Here is a 22,096-nt window from a genome sequence, read left to right as displayed (position 1 = left end):
CGCAGGGTCAATTTAGAGATAGATTACTAGAATTAACACACTTGTAGAGGAAGCTTGCAAAAGAAAAGATTTTCAACCATCAGAAGAGTATGGCTCTTGGAACAGCTTTCCAGTAGATGCAGCAGGGGTTAGCTACTTGAGAGGTGTGAATATTGAGTGTGGCACATTTATGAAAGTAATCACGTGATGGGTTGCCTGTGATAGTGGGAGCCCGGTCGCAGTGACCCAGGAATGCAACGCAAGCAAAAGTTCTGAATTCAGAGCTAAGCTGCAGTAGGTATAAAAAAAAAAAATACGCAAAGACATCAAAAGGACTCACGTCTCTCTGAGTCAGTGCTAAGTCACCAAAGCTCTGGGAAAGCTCTGGGCTCAGAAATTGAGAGAGGGATCTAATTAGCAGCCTCCATTCCGAACTTCTCTAAATTTTCAATTCTTTTCTTTCTGAAGCAGCTGCATGCATCAACTGTTCCCATAAAAAACACAGAACACTCTTGTATTAAACAAACATTTACTCCAGCACAGATATTTTTATCCCATCAGGACAAACGGAGGTGAGATAGTACCCTCGGAGAGGTCTCGTGGCATAGGAGTGGCATTCTTGGTCACCTGCCTGATGGTACCAGAAGCATGTCACGGACCAGCCAATCTGAACTGCCAACTCAATTAAACTAATTGTATGGTACAGCAAATTTTCTGAGGTACAAAGTAGAACTATGCTTCCCAACTCTGGGGAAGACAAGTGGTAAATGAAAGAAGAACAGAGTGATGTGAAGCAAAAAGGCAGATGGTACAATAAGGCAAAGAAAGTGAAAAATGGGAATCTAAGAGCAACTACATTGAAGAACCAAAGAGACTAATAAAGGAAAGAATTAATTGGTCCTCTCTGTGCCACTGAGCATCTCTCCTTGTGCCTTTCAAGCTTCAAAGGCTACTCGCACTCAAACAGGCTGAGTTGAATGCAAAGGTCCTGACTCAACAAAACACTTCCATCAGGGTTGAACATATGTTTAAATGCTTTGTGGCACTGGGACTCCAGCGCTTAAGGGGAATGAGGAAAGCAGGAACAGAAAAATAAGTGGCAGTATGTTGGACTTGGCAGAAGCCACAGAGCGCACTGCGTCTAATATGTGACATGAGCTGAAACAGTAGGCACACTGATTTCTCTAAGCGGATCAGAGTTTTACAACCAGTGGTGCTCTACCTTTGCACTGCGCCTCGCTTTTCAAGCAGTGGCCTTGCTGCTTCTCACCCTTTAACGTGAATAGTGAACATTTCACCCAGACTGAAGGTTTGGGACAGGCATGCTTTAGGAACAGAACAGCAATGGCACACATGTTGTGGGAGTGAGTGAGGGTTGGGGCGATGGGAGTGTCCAAGTTTCCAGTCGCCTGACACAAGATCATCCATAAGTATGAGAAATGCACCAGAAATCTGTGGCGCACATACTCCCATCACAGAATGAGATCCTGTCATGGGAAGCCACTACGTTTTGGTGATGTGATGAAGATACATCCAGGCACAAATTGCAAAAAGGGCAATGGAGAATGAGAACAGCAGTTGAGTAAGGTGTCAGCTGTATTAATTACCAAATTAGCCACTTTCATATTTGAGGAAATTTGATCACTGCACAAAACCAATGCACCACCAGGAACACTAAAGAAAAATTTTAAGACTTCAAAAAAAGGAGGAAAGCAAAACATCACTGTGTATAATGAAGAAACTAGAGAAAACAGGGGAAAACATGAAGGTATTTTATCATACAGTTCTCATTTTCATGCTTTTGCAATGATCAGCTTACAGTCCAAGTGGCTTTTTTGCAGTTTCACTATTTCATACTTCAGCTATGTATGTCTGCCTGAACAAAAACCATGACTTAACAATCAGGTAAATGCATTTTTATCTGCCTATCTTTAATGCTACCCTCTTGTCTAACAGCACTGAATAGAAGGTAAAGTCCATATGAAACCCATAAAGCAAGAGAATACAATGACTGGTGTATATGATTTAATGGACATATTTCCTGCCATAAAAATGCACTTGAGCCTTTCTTATGGTCTCCCAGCTTGTGAGTAATGAAGTATGTGATCTAGCTACTTAATTATTGTAACGTTTCTATAGTTTGGTTTTGCTTAGGAATTATTTAATAATCCTTTTTTCCATATTGTGTTTCTACCCTGCTTTATCACAAAGAGAGATTTTTACAGCTTCTTTTTTTCTGATCAGAGAACTCATGTGGATAAAGTAACATACATGCTTGCATGTTTTATAAGACCTTAATTTCAAACATCAGGATATCACTTGATTTTCAGCCTTCATCTCCTGCACTCACCAAAGATGACAAAGCTTCTAACAGGACTGTGTCAATGACAAACCACCATTATTTTTAAGAAGCAATTTGCATTTTTTAAAGTGAATATAAGAAAGTAAAATAAAAAGTAGTCTCTCTGTATTTCTAACATCTCAGATATTTATTTTGGAACTACTGTTCAGTACATGCCTTATAGTACAGTCACCACAGTAAGATATAAATATTGCAGCTGCCAAAGATGCAGCATGAAGTATCCAAGGAATCAGTTCAGTCCCACTGTGCTTTTTGCTTTCCTTTATCAGTAACTTATCTTGAAAGGTGTTTCATCTATTTCAAAATATTTTTACAACCCCCTCATTTCTTTAATGGGTTTGGGGATTATGAACAGATCCTCCCACCACAAGGGAATCAGATAATACTCAGATAAGTATCTGTTTAGAGACTGAAGGTTATGCGAGACCCATTACCAGATCACGGGTGGTCTGGAGACCCTGTTGTAAACACTAACTTTTGGGAAGCAGAGAAACAAATAAATTAAATCCTTCCATTTCAAAACAGTAATTTCACAAAGTGCTTTTTCCTATGTTTCTCCCTTCAAAAACAGGGTTCAGGAGATTTCAGAGAAAAAGGTTTCCACTACTAATGAGAGGCTTAGCTGAAAGCTCTTATAATTTAAACCATGGTGTTCTTTTCTTCCTACTGTCAAAGGGAACAGCCATGTTTTAATTGTGCCTTTTCCTCATTTACTAATTGCACAGAAAGCTGTTTCATTTAGCCCATTTAGTTCCTTACAGAATGAAACTCTACAAAACCAAAATGTAAATCATGCATGATCACGACAGTTTAGACTACCGGCAAGCAGTTAGGTCTGATTTGAAGTGAGAGAGAGTTTAAATGCATATCCAATACAGAAGTCATGATTAAATACTCTGCTCTTCCTAGCCTTACAGCTGTGCTGGATTTCCAGAGATGCACACCAAGACAGGGGTTTTGACTGCCTTTGGCAGTTTGCACTGCACTTCGGGTCCCACTACTCAACCTTCAGCATCAGGTGAACAAGCCATCTCAGGGTGAGCGAAAGCAGGAGATGGGGAGAGAGAAGATCTCTTTCCCAGCTTTCTAAAGAGCCTCACCTCTTTTTAATTAATCAACACTATGCATGTGTGACAATAATCACAATATGGAAAACAGCTTCTCCTTTCTTTCCAGAGGACAAAAAAGTTGTTTCAGATCCCCAGCTGGCTTCAGAGAATGTAGGTCTATGAAAGCTGACAAATACTAATGCAGATATTCACCAGACAAGGACCTAGCTCAGAGCATTTCAGAATAATTTCTCCTCAGTAGCACTCAAATGACCATTACTGTACTTCCTACATGTAAAACTATGGTCAATGAGAGAAGAAATAGTTTCTCCAACTCGTACAGCACTGTACCAAGCACACTGCAGCCCATTAAGGAGCGCATGCTGGAGCAGGGGAAAAGTGTGAGGAGGAAGGAGTAGTGGAGACGAGCTGTTATGGACATACCACACCTCCCATTCCTCAACTCCCCCTGTGCCGCTCAAGGTGGGGAGGCAGAGGAGTTGGGGATGAAGGAGTGAAGTTGAGCCTGGGATAAAGCCCAGGGGAGGGGAGGAGTTAAGGGGAAGGTGTTTTAGTTTTTGTCTTTGTTTCTCACCATCCAACTCTATATTTAATTGGCAATAAATTAAATTAATTTTCCCCTGGTCGAGTCTGTTTTGCCCATGATAGTAAACGGTAAGTGATCGCCCTGTCTTCTTCTCAACCCACAGGGTTTGCCATCTTATTTTCTTTCCTGTCATGTTCAGGAGGGGGAGTGAGAGAGCAGCTGGGTAGGCATCTGGCAGCCATCCAAGGTAAAACCAACACAAGCAGATAAATAATCTAGAGCCCTATATCTAATATTCTTCAGTGATTCAGGCTCTCAGAGAGAGATGTTCCAAGATATCCAAGTACCCAGCACCTATGCCAGGAAGAGTCAGATTTTTAGCTGATTAGAAGGGAGGATCTATCTTAGAAACCCCCAGGACCGGCCCTTAGCTGCCTGCTCCACGTCCTCCCCAGAGATTCCCATCCACACTGCAGGGACCGTTCAGGTTTCCGCTAATTACTTACTCAACTGACAAAAATTACAGCCTGATGTATTAAGAAAACACAAAACGGGAGCGAACTGCATGAAGCTTGACTGTGATTTTAGGGCAGGGGGCATAGTTTTTCATTGAATGTCTGGGCTTTTTGTTTTGTTTTGGTAACGTTAGTGTGACCTCCGAATCAGGGCAGTAGAAAGTTCTGCCTCTTCCAAAATTTTATGCTTGGTGAGAGCAAATACAAAGCAATTCACTATAGAGATATCAGAACTGGCAGACCAGCAAAGAGTACATTATATTTAAAAATGTAACACGCAGGTGCTCAGAGGTTAAGCTCACCTATTCTGGTCTCAAGCTGACATGACATAAAATCAGATGTAGAACAGCTTTTGTGAACGGAGCTGAGGGAACAGGCCATTCATTAAAATGTCATACTGAAACACTGGAGATAAGTGACAATAGTTTAAACAGAAAGCAAAAATAGAATGAGGGGGAAAAAAATTCCCTATTTAGCACTCCAATAACATTTAAAAAGACTTGATAGTAGCTGGTTAACCACCATTTCCAGAAAAAAAAACAAAAATCTCCATGATTTAATGTGGAAAGAGAAAAATAAAGACAACCCCAACACTACAAAAGAAAAGGAAACACATTCTCTGTCTTCAAGGCTAAACTCAGCAAACGCCTGTGTATCACCTAAATTTATTAAGAGAAAGCTAGATCATACCTCTCACAAATACCTGTGCCCACCCTACTAACCTTCCACAGGGAAACCTTAGGCACTTTTTTTAGTATGTGTGCAGCATCCTATTAGGTGGAGCTGTAAAGTTAGTCAGTGCTAGAAGGGCAAAGCTGGGAAATGCAGCCAAGAAAATCATAGTCTAGAAGTTACAGTGGTGGCACAAAGATTTGTTGCTATCCTCGGGCTAAGAGGGAGAAGTGGATGATATTTAGCCCTTTCCCACCCTACCAGTCTCCACTCCTGGGGACAGGATCTGAGTAAGTTTGACTGAAGCAGCCAATGCTGGAAGGGATAGCATGGCTGGACAAACTAGAGGTCATAGGCTGGATTTTGCCTCCACTGCCTGCCTTCTCTTCACTATCTGAAAAGACAAATGGATTCTTTATACATTCACTCCTATGTAGCAGGTTTGCTTTGCCAAGATAAACATTAGAAATCACATTTTTTAAGTTGTGGAAGTTGATGCTGATGTCCCTAAGTGGGTTTTACAAATCTTGTTTAGGCCAGCAAATTAACTTTATAAAAGCACTCCTGTAAGGTAAGTAAACAACGACCCTGTTTTACGAAAGAAGAGGAGGCACAAGAGGTTGAACTGCAGCAGTTCCTGAAAAGGAACTCAGGATTTGCAATCCTCATACATATTAGCTGCTTCCCACAGGCATCCATCTCCCTATTGCAAAATAAAGCTTTATAATTTCCAAGTGTTTTACTGCATTGATGTGGAGATACCAAAAAGCAGTGCTAGAAGCTTCTTCAACAGTCAGAGCACAAAGATCTGTACAGAAATGCAGAGTTTGATGCAGGCTCTGGGATCCTTTCCTTTCGTTAGCATAAGCATTCAAAGGGTCTAACACATAAAGACTGTGCTCCAGAAATTGGTGCCAAGCGGAAGAGCCCTTCAGTGATTCAGTGTGACTCCAGGCTTGAATTTCCTTCACTATTCGTAAGGAGTTCTTACCCGAAAAGGATGGCAGTCATAAATAAATGTACAGCAGTTTGTGGCTACCAGCAAATTTCCATGATCCATTAGTTTGGTTCTGGGCTAGATATGAACTGAGACTGAAGAAGTTACGTGTCAGGGCACTGGTGTATAAGCAAGGCTGGCAATAAATGGAAAAGTGCAGCCCCAGAATGTACTACAGGTAGTTTCAATCTCATCCAGGCATCTCTGTTCAAAAACAGACTTAGGTTTATTGGGTGCTTCTCCTGCCTCAGGCACTGTGGCAAACAGGACTCTTACTGAAACACTAACCCTTGATGTGCTCAATACATAAGCATTGAGGGCGGCAGATAAGCTGCCCGTAGCTGCTGGAAGTAGTAAACTTCAGGCATTTCCCCTCTTTTGTATCCCTTAGATTTTTTTCTCCTCCTTTGACTGGAGGATGAATGGAACGAGTGAATCCAAGGCAAAGAGTTACGCTGTAGGTTTGCTTGTTGTGTAGAAGGGGGAAAAGGCCTCCAGCTTTCCTGATATCCAGGTAAATACAGAATACTTTACTTGACACCAAGTCATGTGGCAAGAAGCTGGGTGGAATGGAGTCACTCCCAGGAATAAAAGACATAGGTCCTCTCACCTATCTGTTAATAAACAAGGAAAAAATCTGGTAGCACATCCCATTCTTCATAGTGTTTTGCACTTTAGTGTGGCCATTTACATACAAGCAAAACAACAGTACAAAGTCTGCAGATTAGCAGGGTAGGAGTTTACACTCACTTTGTTCCTGTATAAACATGCAAGATGAAAAGCAGTAGAAGGGAAAAAAAGTAAATTGGGCATTCATGGTAGAACTGGTGGGAGAAAGGAGACTGTAATGCTTCCATGAAATCCTCATGGCAGATTGCAGAGGAGCCTTTTATGCACAACACTGAGACCTTGCTATGCTTGGACCCTGTCATGTCCTACAGGCTATGCATGGCCCTAAGTCCCTTGTCAATCTCCGAGATGCTCCTTCTTTCACACAACTGGTGCTGTAGCAGAGGGTGAGTTATTTAACAAGCAACATGCACTTCTCAGATCATTATTACATGCTCAGACCTTAAAAAACAGGACTGAAATGGTGGCACCAATGTAATACAAGAAGACAGTACCCGCTCCCCTGGGAATCTTAAAAAAGCACTGCTGTGCACTTTTGAACCAGGCAGAAAAGTCACAAAGGTATGTAATAAAATGTATGTGAGCTTTCGTAGAACAAGTCTGATCAAAATCCCTGCCAATGTGTTTTGCCCCTTCAACATTTCAGTTCTTTCAATCTTTGTGTCAACTTCCCCATGTTTCAAATAAACCAGGAACTATTAATGCATTTTCTTTCATTTCAGGAATCAGGCAGGCTTCTGGCTCAGGACTTGGAGATTAGAAACAGTAATTTTGCCTCAGCATTGAGTCTACATGAACATAAAATACTTTGGAAGCCACAATGGCATTGGCAATGTAATTCTTTCAATGTTAACTATGCAGTGTAAATCCAAGCTTTTTTGAAATTCATTGCCTGGCAGCCAAAACTATTTACGCATAATACATAGCTTGGAGTTGGACACAAGATTACTGACATTGTATTACTCCCTATTTCCTTTGTCGTAGAAGCTCTGCATTCCTGGCAAACAGAAAAAAAAAATAATCTTACATCTTTCATAAAGAAAGACCTCTCATCTATGTTTTTATTTACCATCTCTGAGCAGTGACTCAAAGTTTGGCATCAGTGTAAGAGTTACTCCTGTTCTTCCTTTTCATGAAGTTTTGAATTTGTTTGCATTGTTCATGAACTACCTTCAAAATGACATTAAGAGAGAGCATGCTTTACAAGCACAACGCCAGTACAAGTAACAGCATGTGTTATGAAGAAGGTATGTATCAGTCATTCCTGGGGTAATTCTAGCTGTAACAAAATAAAAAATGAAGCAACTGAGGTAAGTCTGTAATTTTCCTCTGAAAGCTGTATGTTTACAGTATTCTGCTAATATTGTTCACACTTTTTTAAAGCAAGACAGTGCCACATTTGAGCTTTGCTTTGTCATTTTTGAACCTAAGCTTCTCATTAATTACCTTGAAAACAAATATTTGTTCGCAGGAAGAAATATGTGCATACATACTGTGTTGCATACATGTGGTAAGGGCAGTGCATCCTGGACACAACAAGGCTGCAGATACTCAGGAAAAACAACTTCAAATCATGCCAGGCTAACTGTCTGTCCCAATGGTTGCTCATGAGGTTTGCAGACTATGGAAATTTTTGCCTTACTGTGTGCAGTTCTTACCTCTGGGCACAGATGATCAGTGTCTGACCCATGGGGTGTCTGCAATGGAAATCCTGCTGGTCACGGGAAGGCCCAGGATCCAGCATCAGGTCTGCATTAAGATGGCCCATCCCTACCCCTCATCTCCATAAGCATGACAGAAGAATGGCCAAAGATGGCTTTGACAGATCATAGAATCATAGAATGGTCTGGGGTGGAAGGGACCTTTAAAGGTGATCTAGTTGAACCCCCCTGCAATCAGCAGGGACATCTTCAACTAGATCAGGTTGCTCAGAGCCCTGTCCAACCTGACTTTGAATGTTTCCAGGGATGGGGCATCTACCACCTCTCTGGGCAACCTGTTCCAGTGTTTCACCACCCTGATTGTAAAAAATGTCTTCTTTATATCTAGTTTGAAACTATCCTCTTTTAGTTTAAAATCATTCAAATAATTTCTCAGGACTAGCAGTGCGTCAAATGTAAAAGAAACTTAGCCTTTGAGATAATTAAAGACAGTCTGTAACCATGTTCTAAGTTGTCCCACTGGCCACTTGAGAGTGTGACTATTCACCCGATCACAGGCATTCCCAAGGAATTCAGTATGATTTAACCTCTTGGCTTTGTACTAGACAATGGTACAGTGAGCATGATAAATACGCAGAATTAAATTGTGGAGCAGAAGTCAAGCTGGCAATGTCTGCTGGCATGAACCTACCAAACATTCAAGCCTCTGACCCAGGTGTATCGAGCTCTCCCATTGTTAATCACATCCAAGTCAATATTTCTTTCAAGGACTATATGGAGTACAATGACAGTACAAGGAGTACAATGACAACATTTGTACTAGCAAATTATGCAAAATACCACATGACAGTTTCTTGGCAATTTCAAAATAAGGAAATAGAGCTATGAGGTCTTTATGGTAGTTTTACATTAGTGACAATACGTCCACTGATGGAAGGAAGTATTTGGTTTTCCCATCTCACCATTGTGATTTTTTAACAGAGTAATTGTCAAAATCCAGTCTGCTTTCACTTCAGAATCTCAAAAGACAGGGCTCAAAGATTGCCTTGGTGCATTAAGTTCTCCTTTCTTTCAATATACCTCCTTTCTCCTCGTTTATATCCCTGCGCATAGGTGTTTGCTCAGTTAAAGCCTACGGCATAAAGATGATAGGGCTATTTCATGGCAGCTACTCAGTAAGGGCAATCTTGGGTCCACATATCACAGCTGTGGAGGGCTGTGTCTGCACCAAAGCAGCAGCACGTTAAGGTGAGTTTGGAGGCTGCGACACTGCTGCATGCCCTGGAAGCTCCTGTGCTCAGTTTTGTGAGGGTCCTAAGGTAATGGGGTTAAACAGGACAGGAAGGCAGTCAGCATCTGTTCCCGTACAGCAATGGGCTGCAATAAAAGCCACTGCTGACTGAGGTGCCTGCCATCTCTGCAACGCCTCTGAAAATGCAGTTTCATGCAGAGAGCCTTGGGAGCTGTTCCAGAAAGTTACTCATTTTTTCAAAGTGTGAAGCAACAAAGTGAGTGCTGCTACTGCCGAGCCAGTAGCCCCCTCATCATTTCACACAAGCTGCAGCTGTGCCCTTGGCTCTGGGGAGGAAACTTTTCAAAGGAGAACAGTTAAGTGCAATGGACGCATGGAGAAGGCCAGACATACAACCCTGAGCAACAGCTTGCATCAGTGCAGAGTGAACACACAGTTGTAGCTGTCTGGCACAGTTACGTTTTCTTCTCTCTTTGTCAGGACCTACACAACCTGCCCTGGGGAGCAAGGACGAAGAAAAACAGTAGAAGAAGATGGAGACCAGGGCAGTCCGCAGGAAGACACAAACATGATTGCCAAAAGAGGACAGAAGAACTGCTCCTACATGCAGAAGTTATTTTCCATTCTATTCAGAAGTAAATTTAGTCTTGTATCAGAAATCACTTTAAATATGTGACAGTCTCCCCTACTGTTTTGGCAAAAGTTATTTTTCCTTCTGAGCAGCCTTTCAAGATTATTTTCCTTCTGCTGGTTTCTGCATTTGGCCAGGCTGATCTCCTGCCAAGGGCTGCTGCTGAGCTTGCTACCTCTGATCCTCACAGGACCTCTACCAATCTTACCTCTCATCTCAGGATCGGGATCAGGAGCTAGAGGGTGGCCTGGACTGTCAGCCCTGGGAGAAGCCAACCTCTAAAGGCGTTAGCACAAGGGAGTCATGCCACTGCCAAGAAGGGTCAGCAACAATTCACACTCCATTGCCTCTCACATGTAACCGTTGAAAGTCTCTAGAGAAGGAAAAAACCTTTCCTTCCTACCATGTCCAGTAAGACATTTCTTACTGACAACCCAGGCTGAAATAAAACACCCAGGACCTTTGCCAGCGCATGCAGAAGTAGAAGCAGATGGAAACCATGCACTGTTCTTCCAGGGATAAAGTGACACAAACCCCAGAAATTCAAGACCAGACTTTTCCATTTAAAAATTATGCCAGGATTTGTAAGCCTGACACAACCTCATGATCTTTACCGTTCTGATTCATATATCAGTGATTTCCATCCCAAGGATAAAGAAAGGATTTATATTTGAAAGTGTATTTAGGATTTATTGGCAGGATTTGTACTGTAAAAGCATGGAAGGATTTGTAAATCTAATTTCGCACTTATAAAAGCTTTTGAGGATTTTTGTGTGGTAAATCCAATTAATGTAATTGTAATGTCATGATTAAAAATCAGGCAACCCTGCCCTCCAAATTTTGAACCATGTCACATCCTCATCAGTGAGAGCCACTGGAATAGTAAGGGTGCCCTGCCATTGAGCGAGGTTGTCTGGAAGAGCCTCAGCTGCCTACCACGGAGGCAGGGGAGACAAGGAGCACAGCTTCCAGCCAGATGGGTGCTGAAACAGAAGAAACATTGATGGCACAGTGGTCTTCAAGTTTTATCTCAGTACCTTCTTTGCTTGCTCATTACCTCTCCTGAACAACAGCAGGGAAACAGCTAGGGCTCTTAGCCCCAGAGGGGATGACAGGAGACCATCTCCTCCTTCAGACCCAGCTGTGTCTCCTCTCCCCTCATCCAGGGCAGCAGATATAACAGAAGGAAAAGATCCGGTGGGTGATCAACCCACAGTTTGGGACAACTGTCTGCGGACCATGGCTGTCTCCACCCAACAACACCTCCTGACACCCTGACTCTAGTGGACTTTTCTTCTGCATCTTTCCCTGTCTGGGTCAGTGCACTCCCAAACACGTGGAGTGACAGCTCAGTTCACAACGTTCACAGCACTCACTGCTTCCCACCGGCATATCTTCACGCCAGAGATGCTAGTGCTTGAGTAAGGATGCTACCACCATGCTTACTGCTACCCAAGAGACCAAGATCTGGACACTGCTAATCCTTGAAACCCCAGCCTTCCCAAGCTGGAGAAGGTATGCTGCATTATCTCTGCAGGGTTTATTTTGAGGACCTAAACTAATTTAGATCCTAAATAGATTTAGGTTTTGAAACTCTACTGGACTCAGGTGCCCATGCCCTGGCAGGGGGCTGCAGGGCGGCCTCTGTGAGGAGAGGCCGGGGCTGCCCCGAGCCGGACACAGCCGGTTCCAGCCGGCTCCGACCCACCCCCCGCAGGGCACGGCTCAGCCCCGCAGCCACCACGGCAGAGCCACGGGGAAAGCCTGTGTAAGAAAGGGCAAAACGCTGCCCGGCTGTGAGGGGAAAAGTGTGAGAAACAGCCCTGCGGGCACCGAGGGGAGAGGGGGAGGAGGGGAAGGGGGTGCTCCAGTCACCCCAGCAGGGATCCCCTGCAGCCCCTGGAGAGACCACGCTGGAGCAGGTACCCACACTGCAGCCACGGAGGACCCCACACTGGAGCAAAATATGCCCTGAAGGAAACTGCAGCCCATGGGAAGGACCCGTGCTGGAGCAGGTTCATCGTGAAGAACTGCAGCCCATGGAGAGCCCACAGCGGAGCAGGGGAAATGTGTGCAGAGGAAGGAGCGGTAGAGAGGAGCTGTTATGGTCTGACTGCAACCCCCCATTCCCGAAAATCCCCCTGAGCTGCTCGGACGAAGTGGGAGGCAGAGGAGTTGAGGATGAAGGAGTGAAGTTGAGCCTGGGAAAAGGGGGTGGGGTGGGGATAAGGTATTTTAGGTTTTGTCCTTGTTTGTCACCATCCAACTCTATTCTAACTGGCAATAAATGAAATTAATTATCCTCAGGTCAAGTCTGTTTTGCCTGTGATGGCAATTGGTAAGTGATTGCCCCGTCCTCATGTCAACCCATGAGCTTTTCCAACTTAACTTTCTTCTACTTGTCCACCTGTTGAAGACAGGAGTGAGAGATCAGCTGGGTGGACATCTGGCAGCCTACCAAGGTCAACCCACCATAGAAACACAGGAGATGTTGACACAATTCAGGCTGCTGAGGTAGCAGCACCCATTCTATATCCTTTTTCCATGACTAAAGTTTCACATTTCATAATTCTTCCTTGCCAGTCTGTCACTATTTTTACTTGTTAACCTATAATTTTAGAGAAAAACAACCACCACTCTCTTCCTGATCTTTGAAACAGCTAATGCAAGACAAAAGAATTCCAAGTACTTAATTATCCACAAGAAATTAGTTGATTACAGTAATGTTAAAAACAACCAGTATCACATATGCACTTGGGATTTTAACCAGTCTGGTTTCTGCATTCAAATTTGCCAATCAGTTTCTAAGTCTCCTGCGTCAGCAGCTAGAACAGCCTGTTTCTTTTCAAACAATGACTTTTAAAGAAACCAAATTCCAACGTTAGAGCCAACTGTCTGCAGGGCTGGATCAGGGACTGAGTCCATTAGCTATGCCAGACCCTGCCAATCTGCATTTGGTAAAGACTTGCATAGTGATGCAGTTAGTGGAGCAAGTGACCAGATACCAGGAGAAATGGTTTGTGAGTGGTGGTATAATTCCATCCCTCACTCATTTAAAATGTTTAGACAACTCACTTCATCTCATGGTGCCTCACTGCAAACACCAGGGGGTGGGGAAGAAATGATTTTCTGCTACTTCCAAAAGGAGCTGTAAAGCAGTATCTGGTTCCTAGCAGCTTTGGGATTGCGGGCAGTATAAAATGTGGAGGTAATTCTGATTTAATTTCACTCTTAAATTCTGTCAAAGTGCATCCAGTAAACAGGGAATATACTTTATTATGAGTAACAGTACTACAGAGTTTCAACCAAGACTATGAACTTACTCAGCCAGGAAAAAAAGAAAATAATAAAGATTATACACACGTTTACAGATTTGGGAACACTTGATTCCGTCAATGTGTTTATAGGCTGAGCTGATGACGGCTTGCCCAAGGCTGCCCGGGATGTCAGTGCCAGAGCCAAGAATTATCTGTGACTTTCACTAGTACTCATCCAGCACTTCAACCTGAATTCTCTCCTTGATTCTTTCACAAAATGAACCAAGAGGGAGGAAATCCCAGTATTAGCTGAGATAATTCTGATGAATCACAACTACAGTCTGGCTGGAACACGTGTTTCTCTCCCACACATCAGAAACAGGGACGATGCAGATAATCCCCAACAAACCACTGGTTTGGTAAAACAATTACTGACCTTATAAAGGTTTAACAGGATAAAAAATTCTGCTAACAGAACAGCACAACGTACAACTAAGTTTTACCTTTCGATGAAGAAACCTCATTTGTGCTAAAATATTAGGTGATTTGTATTTTCTGTTTCAACAGATCGTTTAAGATTTAACAGATTGCTGAATAAATTGTTTAAATATGCAAATCATCTGAGCATTTTATAATATTTCTCCAAGGGCTTCTTCCCAGTAGTTCTCACCAGATCATGCAAATTACTAGTGATTCAGAAAACGAGGCATATAATATTTTAATTGACAGAGTGATTATTTCAGCTCCTGTTCTTTTACATCTTCCCTCTCAGATAACTAGAAACATATGACCTTCAGGAATCCCCATATTCTGTGGGGCTCATGACAAAATTGAGTATTGGGAGAGACAGAGAACAGGAAATTAAGTGTTTTATGTAGATAAAATGAGCTGACTCGGGGAATACAAATAGTACTAAATTACACTGTATAGTCTGCCCTGTACACCTAATTTCCATGATAAATGACGAGCTGTAATGGGCGTTCATGCATTCCTTGCACAATATTCCTAGAACTTAATTTCGCTCTCCCCACATCCTTCTTAGAGGTTGGCACCCACAGCTTCCCAGAGGTTGGGGGGCAGCTCTGCAAAGGGAGCGCCAGCCGTCAGGCTTGCCACCACCTGCTGCTGCAGCCGAACCCCATTTCCATGAAGCACTCATGACTTGATGCTCAGGCAATCTACCTTTCTGCCCCAAAGCCACAAAAAGGAAAGGAGGTTTTCTTCTTCTTTCCCATAACTGTCTCTTGAGACTAACTCTTACACTACTTAACCACCAGCAGCCCAAAATCTGAACTTCTGGGCCATAAAAAGGAAGGGGGAAAAAAGGCAGCTTTTTTCTTAATGAGTCATGCGCTGATTTCACTTACCCACTACCTGGTGAAAAGGGCAGTGCATTTCTAATTGCATTACAGAATAACATTAGACACATTACTTTTTTTTCCTGTTTTCTTAAACTCAACCTCTGTACCAACCTAGAGAGCAAGCAACATGGGCTGCACTCAGTCCCTGCTAGCCAAATGGTTTCCCTCACACGCTTCTGCTGAGAAGCAAACCCTGCAGTGGTAGATTTGGGTACACTGGCTTCAGCATACATGCAGTTCCCCAGTGATTCTCTTCAATCAGAATCCAAAAAGAGTGATTCCAGCCCTGCAGGGTGGTGTGAGCTCTGCTACCTCATGCATTATTTCAGCATGAAATATTTATAAATTGCAGATGAGGGGCAGGCTCCTTCTTTGAAAAGTGTGATGAATTTTTTTTAAATGTATGAGCGCAACTTGTAAGAATCTGCAACTTGTTTGACATCCTGGGTTGAATAGCCCAGTCCCCACTCCTGATCCATACAAAAGGAGCCAAGATTTCAGCTTGAAGGCTTCACTTCAACACCAACTTCTCTTTAAAAACTGAACTTACACTAAGCAGATATTTTTATATCTTAGGGCTAATTTTGCATTTCTTTATATTAGCTCTCAAGACCACAACTGTACATTTTTTAGTAGAAAAGAAAAAATAACAGCATTTGTATCATAACTATCTTTCCCCTGGCAGCAGTTTGTATTCTGAAATTAGAACAGTGGTCACAGTCTACAGTGATACACCGTCACAAAACTGGACCTTGGAAAGCCACAGGGGACTGACGGTGGCAAATCTGACAACTTAAGGGCCAAACCAGTATTCCCATAATACAAAGCAATCAATGGAAAAAGCCACTAACAGGTAGATTCCCTTGCTCTGCCAGATTACACCTGTAAAATATAACTACTGTTTTAGTTGGAAACCAGAAGGTGAGACTTCAAAAAAGCTGCAGGTAAATTGGTCCCCTGTGGGCACTGGGGTCCTCAGCAAGTGCAGCAGTCTTACAGCTTGGAGGACTTGGGGCTGAAGAGCACAAATCTCTGCAAATTAACCTTCTACTTTGACGTGTTATTCTGCTAATGAATTCTGCAGAAGCAGTTACACAATTGACCTGTTCTCTGTAGCACAGATGAAGCTTTACTCTTTTTTTACCTACAGATTTAGAAATATTTACCTGCAGAGAACTAATTGACTCTCAGGAGAACAAACCCAATTTTACTTCCTTTGAAATATCAGGAAAATAATTCCAGATGCATAGCACCTCACAAGCAGGAATACAGCAGTTGTTACTACCTAGCATTTCTGAAGTAATTTGATTACAGAATAACTAATTACTTTTATTTTTCATGAAACATGGAGTGATTTCATATATATTTTTTGTATTTCCTATTTGGCAAAACATAGGTTAACTGACCTGCCTTCCACTCAGCCCTAAAACGTGTCCTATCTCTGTCACCTGCTAGTGTACGCCTTAATTTATATTTCCTTCAAGCCTGCACTATAAATAGAGTTCTACGGAGATACTACGTGTGCAGAGATCCTTATAAATGCCCGGACCACTATGAATCCAGCCCAGGGATCCAAGAGACAGGCATGAAGCTGAGCGCCTGAGCATGCCACGCAGCCTCTGCTGGTTAAGGGGAGCACAGCTTTCAGAGGGAATGGTCAATTCCTAAGCGTCCTGATTTAAACAGACCACAAAAAAGGCTTAAGTCCAGTTACAGAACACTAAAAATTAGTTATAACTTGGATTATCTGTGGAATTTTAAATTTCTGGTTTGGAAACTGCACTGTTTAAACATCAGGACAGATGCACCACAGCTAAGTTAGCAGATGCAAATCCTCTGAAACAAGATATTTGCATCCCCTTACTAAAGTGATATTAGGAGAGCACTAAAGGGAGTTGCTAAAAAGACTATGTTTTTACTTTATTAAGTGTAACTGGTCTGGTTTTAACCACTTATCTCAGTACAAGGAACCATCCAGGAGATCAACCATTTGCTCAAATTGATAACTTTCCCGCACCTGGAGTTATCACTCCCCTTTGTTCATTCATTCCTACAGAGAGCATCATCTGCTTCACTGGCAGATACTGCAGTGAAAGGTACTATGAGGGGAACAAAACTCTGTACTTAATCTATCTTGCTGGACATATCCTTACTACCACCACCAAAAAAGGCTCCATTTCAGTCAGCGCAGCACAACGCTGTGCTAAACCTATGCCATCCGGTGCAGACACACACAGTAAGTACCTATTCAAATTTAGAGTGCAGTTACAGCATGACCTGCAGACCACGGCAGTAGATATTCATGTCTGAGCAACATTACATGCTTCCATTATCACCCTGCCTTTTAAATGGAGCCCTAAAGCCAACAGCACATTAGCTGTTTCTGCAGGCGTTGTCTCTGTTACACACCGCCTTCTTTGTGGCAATAACTCATTCACTGGAAACTGCCAGGCATGGACTATACATTACAAAATTCACTGTGCTGCTTCCTGGCATTAAGTGAATAGAGTCAAAATTTATCAGCTTTACAACAAAACACCTCTCTTGGAGCCAAACCCTGCACCCTTGTGTTTAGTATATGACTGCTTCAGGTTCTAAACAGAGATTACACTGATTTTTAAATGTGCTGTTTGCTAGCTTGAGACATCGAGGGGAGCTGTAATAAAACATACTTCCGTGTGATCAGTTCAGAAATACTGCTGTGACATCAGCAGCGGAATTTGATAGCTTCAGTCCACTTTTTGAACTGAAAGGGATACAGCTCCCAATAACCATAACTGGCTATTAAGCCATCATAACTGGTGCCAGTCATGATGCTGACTGGTTAACTGAGCAGTAGGACTGAAAAGCAAATGTCGCTTCTGCTCAGGTGGAGGGGGAAAGGATAGTATCACCGCTAGGAAAGTGACAGTCCTCCAATCTCCTCCACCACAGCCCATGAAATACAGTGTGAAACTTTCTGCCGATTCCCTGGGAGCTGAACTGGGACCCAGGTTACAAACCAAGCAGCTTTTAAAAGAAGTTCATTACAAATGAAACAACAAAAAAAGAAACCATCTACGTGGGTTACAGCAAATCCATACGCTCTCAGCACAATCACTTGTACTTACAAAATAAACAGTACTTTAAACAACACTCAGGCCCTTGTAAAACGATTCAAGAAATGTTACAACACGCCTTAGCATAAAACTACTCTGGTTCCCACTAAACATGTAGGCTTTCAGAAACTTATACCAGCGTTGGAATGGTCACTTAGGTTCAGCCATCACTATGTATTTTGTAGTAGATACTTCTTTCTTATGCGCCGTTCCTTGTGAGAACCAGCCCAGCAGGCTATCTGAAAGCACATCCCCTCCTGCCTTGCTGACCGCACTAGAGTAAAATGACCTCTTTCTCCTCCTCATCCTCCTCCCTGCCCTGGTGAGGTGGGGTGGGAGACTGTCGTGGTTTAACCCCAGCCAGCAACTAGGCACCACGCAGCAGCCACTCACTCCTCCCCGGTGGCACTGGGGAAAGAATCAGAAGAGTAGAAGTGAGAACACTCGTGGGTTGAGACAAAGTTTAACAGGTAAAGCAAAAGCCACGCATGCAAGCAAAGCAAAACAAGGAATTCATTCACTGCTTCCCATGGGCAGGCAGGTGTTCAGCCATCTCCAGGAAAGCACGGCTCCATCACACGTAACAGTTACTTGGGAAGACAAATGCCATCACTCCAGTGTACCCCCACTTCTTCCTTCTTCCCCCAGCTTTATATGCTGAGCACGACATCGTATGGTCTGGAACATCCCTCTGGTCAGTTGGGGTGAGCTGTCCCAGCTGTGTCCCCTCTTAACTTCTTGCGTACACCCAGCCTACTTGCTGGTGGGGTGGGGTGAGAAGCAGAAAAGGCCTTGGCTCTGTGTAAGCACTGCTCAGCAATAGCTAAAACATCCCCGAATTATCAACACTGTTTTCAGCACAAATCCCAAACATAGCCCCATACTAGCTACTGTGAAGAAAATTAACTCTATCCCAGCCAAGACCAGCACAGAGATCTTGGGGATGGGTGGTCACCTCCATGTGGGCATGGGTGAGCCAGGAATGCAGAGGAGCGAGCTGCCTTTCCATGTGCTGCTCATGCAGTCAGAGTGGCAGCCACCTGGCAGAAAGAAGAAGCGATTCATTAAATGGCTTTGGCCATTTTCTCATATCCTGAAAACAGGCCAGGCTTCCAGAAGGAGGGGATTAGGTGGATGATGTTCCTCCACAACCCCTTTCAGCTCCCACACTCTGCAGGTCACTCTGCAAGACAGAAGAAACATCCCTGGGAACTGGCTCTTACATTTGGAGGATGACAACCTCTGCTACCCCTTTCCTGCCTCTCCTCGAACACGAAGCACCCCTGGAGGGGGCAGATACGCTCTGCCATCACCCCTCATTTTTCATACTTGCCTGCTGAGCCATGCTGCCACCTCTGTGAGCTCCTCTGGACAGACAGCTTACCATGAACTAATACAATTACATAAAGTCAACCAAACTGACCACTTGACAGAGCTATTAAATGGCAAGATGCAGGCAACAACTGATTTGCCAGGGAATAATAAACACTTTGAGAACTTAAAAAGAAGCAAATAGTAAATTCACCGTGACTTTGGGTGGGAGAGGCTTTAAATCAAGACATCTTCTTAAAGTTACTAGATCCGTGCAGTAAACCACAGGGAAGGTAGTCCCTTTCAACGGGCAGTCTCTGGACAAATTTCTACAGCTCATTCACTGTACAAATTGGATGGTATGACATCCTGGTTCATGAAGAAATGGAAGAATGCCACAAAGATTCTACACTGATAATGCATTGCAATGATGCTTGGGCTCCAACCATCATTTCCATCTATTTTATTTCAGAGATTAAAAAGGCACACATGAACCATGCATCAATGATCACTGTGCACATGGACCATGGGCATTTATTACCAGTCCAGTTCTACAGCTTCAACAAGATTCCTATTGACTTCAAGATAAATCAAGTTGGCATTTTCATGACCATTGGAAATCTGTTTTCAGACTGTAGAAATTAAACCTGAGACAGACATATAAGGGCAGATTTTAAATTTTTTTTAAAAGACAGTCTTGAAAATATCTTCCTAAAAATACAACTAAAAAAATCCTGTTTCATAGATTAAATATAACATTGCTATGAAAACTATGCTAAGTAGCTTAAGAGAATGAATATATTGTTACTGAAATCTATTTCAAACAGGATAGAGCTTATTTTCACTCTCTTCTTGACCTTTATTTGAGAAGATGCCCTGAAACTCTAGGTATTTTGTCTTGTATCTGATGGCACTAATTCAAAGGAGTTTTCAACCTACATTCAAATATCAGAGATCATGGCGCAATCCAAACCCCACCTCCCTCCCCATTTAATTCACCATCTTGGACAGCTTTCAAAACCAGGAATGCAGTCACATCTGATTAAGAGTTTATTTATTATATTTCATGGTTTAGCAGAAATAATGTAAAGATGTTAGTGGAAAGTATGTAAGGATCAAGAATCAGAGTAACTGAGCAAGCAGAGAATGCAAGGAGTTTTTGAGGTGTGCATGTGTGGTTTTTTTTTTTAAAAAGGAACAGGAAAGAGCCATGGTGCAACGACTAAGAAGTCAGGAAGTAAGTGCACTCAAGTCAGCATACATTTCATTGGAAAACATGCAGTTTTCCAATACAGGGGGTAAAATTTTGGTCACAGAAAGCAAGTGTCCCAAAAGCCAGGGGTGACTCCACAGGAAACCACCTGCAGAAAGTCTGAGTCTTTTGAGGCCTCCCAGAACTTCTCCTCTGGAAGTAAGCCTCTTGCTAGATACATGAAAATGGGATCTGGGATCCCTAAACACTTTTGAACATAGGGGCTGGAAAGCACTTTGTTATGTGTTTAATTAGGTTGCATAGCTCATTTCTCACTGTATTGTCACTGAATTCCTGAAACACCACAATAAAAATGACACTTAATTAGTATGCTGAAAATTTTTGTCTTTTCTTAATGTGCTAACATCACAGAGAACACATCTTGTTTGTGTTCAGGTAAGTTATACCCCAGAAAACTGCCTTGCTAGTTGTCCTGGCCAGGAGGTACTGCCTCTGCAAGGAGAGGGCACACTCAGTTCTCTGGCCCTTGTACTTCTGGTTTGACCTATCCAACTAATATTTCACCTGGCACCAGCTGTGTTAAATTTTGGTTGTAATCAGTAACAGCTGGAATGAGGCCAGCAGCATATTTCATATGAGCTGGTAAAGACTTTTGGCCATCAAAGGCCCAAGCCACTTACAGGTCTGAAATCTCCCATATCAAGACCAGAGAGGGGCTTTTGCACTACTACATGCAATATGCATTAAGGGGCCAAGTTTAAATCTGTACAGAGATGTACATGCCCTTACACATTGAAAACATCTCCATGGAAGACGCATACAAATGTTATAAACCCACTGCTCCGTGAAAACCATGTAATTGAAGGCTGCACCACAAAGTATACAAAAAAGGAACAAATTAAGGTCACAGAAACCCCCTTAAATCTGTCATCTGAGAACTTCTAAAGTGCATTCATTTAAAATGTATGTTTCTCACACACACGTATTTAGGACCAGGGATTTTGCATTTACATCCTAGGTTCTGATTGGCATTGGAATATTTTCAGTGCTAGTACTAGTCCCCGAAGAACCTCACCGCAAACAACCCTCATTACACAATAGTTCTTTGCTGCTGCCCCTTTTTGACATGTCAGCCACTTCTTAATCCTTTTAACTTCTTAATGGAGGAGTAGTTACACAACAGCATCGTCCCGTGGAAGGTCACCGATCTCTCCCTTGCGAGCGCTTCCCTGGCACGTGGCAGGGAGAAAAGGGCAGGGTCCTGCTCACAGGGATGGACAGCTCTGGGACAAACACCTTCTGGGAGGATGGGGCTCCGAGCCTGGGAGAAGCAGCAGCAGGCATTTAGGGCTGAGGAGTAACACCCCTGCAATGCACAGTTTCCTCCAAAGAGATGGCCTGCTTGCAGCTCGGCTCCCTGGGCAGAGGCAACACCAGCGCCCACCCAGGGGCTGCAGCCTGACCTGCCTCAGGACAGGTGATCTGTGCCTCCACGCAGCTACAGCACGAAAGGCACAGCACTGTCCCCCATGGAGAACAGCAGCGATGACGCTGAGCCTAC

At 43.1% G+C, this 22,096-nt stretch overlaps 1 protein-coding gene across 2 annotated transcripts in view; it reads right to left on the bottom strand.

Moving 5' to 3' along the window:
• CYYR1 (cysteine and tyrosine rich 1) overlaps positions 1-22,096 on the bottom strand; it is a 58,959-nt gene that overhangs the window by 20,172 nt on the left and 16,691 nt on the right. The window lies entirely within an intron of this gene.

The sequence above is a fragment of the Haliaeetus albicilla genome, chromosome 6, assembly GCF_947461875.1.
Source record: "Haliaeetus albicilla chromosome 6, bHalAlb1.1, whole genome shotgun sequence".
In the NCBI taxonomy this organism is placed as follows: domain Eukaryota; kingdom Metazoa; phylum Chordata; class Aves; order Accipitriformes; family Accipitridae; genus Haliaeetus; species Haliaeetus albicilla.
Note: the sequence above shows the minus strand (reverse complement) of the source record. Positions and strands in the feature narration are given on the sequence as shown.